The 5918-nt window shown below is 47.2% G+C and overlaps 1 long non-coding RNA gene across 1 annotated transcript; it reads left to right on the top strand.

Moving 5' to 3' along the window:
- The first annotated feature begins 1225 nt into the window (after window positions 1-1225).
- On the top strand, window positions 1226-2203 carry LOC140321234 (uncharacterized). Its single transcript, XR_011918866.1, has 3 exons — window positions 1226-1258; window positions 1540-1685; window positions 2008-2203. It is a non-coding gene; the product is annotated as an uncharacterized lncRNA (long non-coding RNA).
- Window positions 2204-5918: the final 3715 nt, after the last annotated feature.

The following is a 5918-nucleotide window of genomic DNA, read 5'->3' as shown; positions in this document are numbered from 1 at the left end:
CCTGACCTTGCATGTTGGATAACTACCGTCTCCCCACCATAGCCCCCCAGTCCTAACTCCTGAGGACTGTACCCTGGCAGCCCCTTACAGTGATGAGTCCGGTGGGCATTATGCTGTGCTGGGTTCTATGAAGTGGACCGGGTGTCACTTAGACTCCATGCCACCGATGATCTCATGCTGCCTACCTGAGAGGTAGCGAACAACCAAATTAGGCAGCTGTTACCATTCAATTGATGAAACCGTTTTTACAATAACACCTGCAGGAGACCAGGCTAGTGTCCCACCTGACCACCTCCAGAAAATAGTATGTACACAATTTCCACAGGTAGGATAAATAAAGTAATCCAAACACCAAGGAATAGGACAGGGCTGATGTTGGGGCTTTTCTGGTATAAGTAGTTCTTCTAACAAGCCACGGCTTGCTATTATCTAAGACTGGGGGTAATGGTTAATCACCTACACATAGTCATCACCCAGCCTGGCAATCATTGCCACTATTTAGTTGTTCTTAGGCTGTTCCAGTTTCTGCCTTCCCATTTCTGTGCTTAATGATGTATTTTGAATACGCTCATTTTCTGGCAGCCCTGTCCTCTGGCCTGAACCTTTTTCTAAAATGACTTTCCAGTTTTTATTATACTCTTATTAAATCTCTGCTCAGTTGCTTTTTGCACCGTTCAGGAAGTGCAACCCAGTACATCCACCATAAAAGTCTATGACTCCTTGTTGATGAAGAATAGATGTTATGTGTTTAGATTCCTCACTTTCTCTAATTGTGTTAATAGAACAGGGGGTTCTCTATACAACTTGTTTGTGGCAGTATTGTTGTCACATGTGACCTTGAATAGATGAAGATGTTTGATCCAACGGAGTCAAAAAAAAGAGGCCAGTGTGGCCCCGTGACCCACTTTGTATCAGGATTTACATTTTTTACAGTTAGGTATGAAGGACATGTTAAGGAAGAGAACACATGCAGAGAGCTAAGCATAGAAAATTGGAGCTAGTAAATTAATATTGGGGGTGTATTAATGGAGCATTGTTCATTAGGCTATGAGCTTACATATTCTATACATTAGTGCTCTGCACCGGGGACATTATTTTCCTTGGATGTGGGGAGAACAATATTGCCCAGTGGGCATAGTGAAGAACAATGGCACCCAGTAAGTGTTGTGAAGAACATAAGTGCTCAGAGGTGACCCAGAACATTGTTGTCAGTGAAAAACACTCAACATCGCTGGCTGGGGAATGACCAGTGAGGACTGTAAGTGAGACTTCATATAGCTTACAATCAGATTGTACAATCTGTTCCATGTATGCCGGTCATACAATCTCATTGTACAATCATCTTCACATTTACCAATACATAGAACGAGGGTCGGATTGGATGGGAATAGAAGGAATTGCCTATGGAGGTTTCTTTGGTGGATGTAAGATGTATAGAGATTGTACAATCCGTCTGTAGTCATTGATTGAAATAAGGAGATTTAAGGTTTGTGGAAATAACGAGGGAAATGACAATGATTGGTGTCTTTCTCATCCTAGCGGGAGAACCATCGGATGTCCTCCAGGAGGCCCAGGTGCACCTTATAGAAGCCAGGAAGTGCAACAGTACCAGCTGGTACAATGGCGCCGTTCTGAAGCATAATCTTTGTGCGGGACACGAGAGAGGCGGGATCGATAGTTGTCAGGTATTAGGCCCCACCCCCTTTTATAACCTGACACGCCTACATTTAGCCACACCTCCAGCACTATAGCTGCAGGGGCTTACAGTGTTCAGCCCCTCCCCAGAGGTAACACGCCCACATCTTGACCACACCCACAGAGCTTTAACTAAAAAGGTATAAATATTTAGACACGCCCCAGAAGAGCCACACCTACAAATCTTTATTTGAATGGCCTATCAGAACATAGCCACACCCTAGAACCACCATGATGTTTTGGCCACACCCACAGTACATTTTATATTGTAATTTCACTCTCTGAATTTACTTTATTTCTTTCCCTTTGTAGGGTGACAGTGGGGGCCCATTAATGTGCCGGAGACCCCAAACTAAAACCTTTGCTGTCATTGGAATCACAAGCTGGGGGTGGGGTTGTGCGCAAGCGAGGAGCCCCGGGGTCTACAGCTCGGTGCAGCATTACCTGGACTGGATCATCACAAGGATTGCAAATTAATTCATTTTATTAATAAAAATGTTAAAAATTAGCCGCGTCCCCGGGTTTATTATATTTTTATATAACCGGTAAAATGAAGGCGGTGACCCCAGACACACAAGGTTTGTATGCACCATTCCATAGATCTCTGCACACCAAACATAGGGGCCCCCAGCACCATCCCATAGATCTCTGCACACCACACATAGGGGCCCCCAGCACCATCCTAAAGATCTATTCACACCACACATGGGGGTCCCCAGCACCATCCTATAGATCTCTGCACACCACACATAGGGGCCCCCAGCACCATCCCATAGATCTCTGCACACCACACATAGGGGCCCCCAGCACCATCCTATAGATCTCTGCACACTACACATACGGGGCCCCCAGCACCATCCTAAAGATCTATTCACACCACACATGGGGGCCCCCAGCACCATCCCATAGATCTCTGCACACCACACATAGGGGCCCGGATAAAAGAGACTGCTACAGAGTCACAGGAGACTGCTAGAGAGCTACAAGAGAATAATACAGAATTACATGAGACTGCTTGAAATTGACAAAATAAGAGACTGTTAGAGACCTCCATGTACAAATCACTATTACAGGCTGCTGCCCTGTTACTGTATAATTGCTTCCATATTATAAGAGACTGCTGCAATGTTTCCAGAGATTTGGGGGTAAAGCCCCTGTTACCCTGGGATAAATGCCCGGCTGCTCTCTGTATGATGAATAGAAATGAATCCGCAATCCTGAACTGCACCCAACCTGATACATGGAATATGCCCCAGCCCATACAAGTGCCCCACAGGGGTATAATCATAATGAAGTGTTAGCTCTGCAGTCCAGACCTCCCCCCATCCCAGGGTAATGGATGTTCCCAGCCCTCCAGATTGAGGTGGGGTGAATATAATACACACAGGGTGTAACTGCCCCACACCAGAGTGTTCCAGACTGCCTGGGCTGATTTCACTGCCGGCAGGCAAAAGTGTCCTAATTATCCCCAATTATCACTAATACCCGGGTATATAAATAGAGAGCGCTGCCGCCCTACACATACCTACCCCTTTCCTATTTAACCCCATCCTACCTAGCCCCATCCTACATACCTCCATCCTACCTACCCCCATCCTACCTATCCCCATCCCTCATCCTACCTACCCCCATCCTACCTACCCCCATCCTACATACCCCCATCCTATATACCCCCATTCCCCATCCTACCTACCCCAATCCTACCTACCCCCATCCTACCTACCTCCATCCTACCTACCCCCATCCTATATACCCCCATTTCCCATCCTATCTACCCCAATCCTACCTACTCCATCTTTCCTACCCCCATCCTACCTACCCGAATCCCACCTACCCCAATCCTATCTACCACCATCTTACTTACCCCCAACCTACCTACCCCCATCTATGGAGAACCACAAGTCTCAGCACTGCCTGCAGGACCTGCATTGTGACCCCAGACAGGAGAGAATGAATGCATTCACTGCAGTGCCAGGACTGTACAACACTACAGTAAATGTCAGAGCTACATTAGAGTGTCAGCTCGTCTGTACAGAGACCGATGGGACCAGCTCAGCATTCCCTGTACAACGCTCTAGTATATGTCAGTGCCATGTGATGGTATATTGGCAGTGAATGTAAGCATCTGATAAGAGGTTACCTGGTGAATGTTGGGTGTCCTCAGGTCCCAGCAGGTCTGTGTGTGGGTGTCTGTGACAGGTTGGGAGTCTTTATATATGGAATCCAGTGACACCCCGGTGACACCCCGGTGACACCCATCACCTCCCCAGCCTGTGCCCGTCTCCAGGGCTTTCCTGATATTCTCACACCCTGGCTGGATGAGCTGCATTGTTCTGGGGCCGCAATGCTCTGCAGAGCCCCCTGATCCTAAAACAATTGTTGTCACCTCCTCGCTGTGAGGTGCAGCACCCCATATGATTCACCCTGGATGAATATAAGAGGATTTCCCTCATTTATCACAATGGGCAGAATAAACCGGTTTAACCCCACCCTTTGCTCTATGCATAATATTGCTGAATGCAAAAACATTTTAATTCCATTGCATGGAGGGGGTGAGGGGTTAGACCCCCTGGCAGGTTTACATTACTGTCTGTGTCCCCCTCTAGAGAGATTCGTCCTATGTCACCTGGTGTCACCAAGACAGGAAGTGACAGAAAATCCAAAATTACCATTGATCAGGAATAGGGTGGAAATCTGGGGAGATTTCTTCTCACTTCCTGTTGTGTCTTGTAAACAGGAAGTGAACCTTACATTGCACATGGATGTGTAGTGTGATTTATCAATATTTTATTTAAACTCCTGGCAACCACAGCAACTGTATACAGTCTGTAGGCGGGGCTTGCCAGGTTCTTATGACCTCATTGGCTCACAGCCTCGCCTTAAAAAGGTCTGCATAGAGCTTGAGGTCCAGTGACCGGCATCCCCTGCTGGCATGGGTGTGGTGTGGGCGTGGCACAAAGTATTGATTGGCAGGTTGGATTTTTTATAAGACCACTGATTTGATTTTGTGCAGCACCGGAGTGGTGTTGTCAGTCCTGATCCCAATAATGGAAGGTGAAGTGAGTTTGTGTTATGTAATCTGGATGATCGCAGCGATAATTGCCGGGCGGGATGGGAATCGGTGAGCTGTGCGGCCTGTGGTAACAATCTACACGTAGAAGCAACAAGTCCGGGCATTGTCCCCTCGTGCAATGTGTAATGGGGGACACAAAGACTGAAATCCAAAAAATGAATTTTTTATCTTTATTAAAAACAAAACAAAAAGAAATGGACAATTCTGAGATAGCCAAGGCAAATGTAGACAAGAGTGGTCTCTGCTTCAGGCCACGCCCACTGTATTAGAGCACTGCAGCGCCACCCAGTGGAGGGAGGTTGTTATCAGCGATGTCATCACCAGGACTTGTATGATGGGAGATGGTCACCAGCAATGTCATAGGGGGCCCCCTAGTGGTGGCTTCCCTCCATTAACTCCAATGCTTTATCTAAAACTTTAAAAAAATTAGGGTAAAATGTCCAATTTTTGCAAAATTTGGGCAAAGCAACAACAGTATCAGCTCATCCCTACAGCTGTGGTGTCATGTGCCTGGCAGGAAGGCCCAAGGGATTTCTAAAGTCAGCAATAACTCCATGGCTGCGTCTGATGATGGCTCCTCCAGCTGCAGGGGCCCCCCTAGCCCCACATTGCAGGGCGGCCCCTGTACTGTGGTGCCCCAGGCTGAAGCCTCAGCAGCCTGATCATCAGATGATGGGGACACGCACAGTGCCAATGCCGCCCAGATCTGAGTGTGGTCACCAAACTCGGCGCTATTCTTGGCAATGGCTGAGTCACTTCTGGGCCGATCCCAACCGACTGATTGCAAGTGTTTTGGTTTGGTTTCCCTGGAGCCGGTGACACCAACCTGCAGAACTATTTAACCCTTCCCCAGCTCATTATCTACCATGGGGTAGGTGTATTCAGTCTACAACAGTGGGCAGACCAGCATGGTGACTGATATTCTGCCAATACAGGGAATATTCTCCATTCTCTTCAGCTTTTCATGGAGTGGAGAGTCAGAACCTCTGTTAGGTTTTTATTGATTTCTCTCCATAAACAGTAGGAGAAGCGTTGCACGTTAAGACAGCGATCTTGCTTGATTTGCTTGACTTTAAAAAGCTGGACTGTCCAATGAGATGCAAGGTCCACCAAAATATCAGACCACACCCACATTAATATTAGCCAGTTA

The sequence above is a fragment of the Pyxicephalus adspersus genome, unplaced genomic scaffold, assembly GCF_032062135.1.
Source record: "Pyxicephalus adspersus unplaced genomic scaffold, UCB_Pads_2.0 Sca1499, whole genome shotgun sequence".
Lineage (NCBI taxonomy): Eukaryota > Metazoa > Chordata > Amphibia > Anura > Pyxicephalidae > Pyxicephalus > Pyxicephalus adspersus.
The sequence above is the reverse complement of the archived record's forward strand: the minus strand, read 5'-3'. Positions and strand labels throughout refer to the sequence as shown.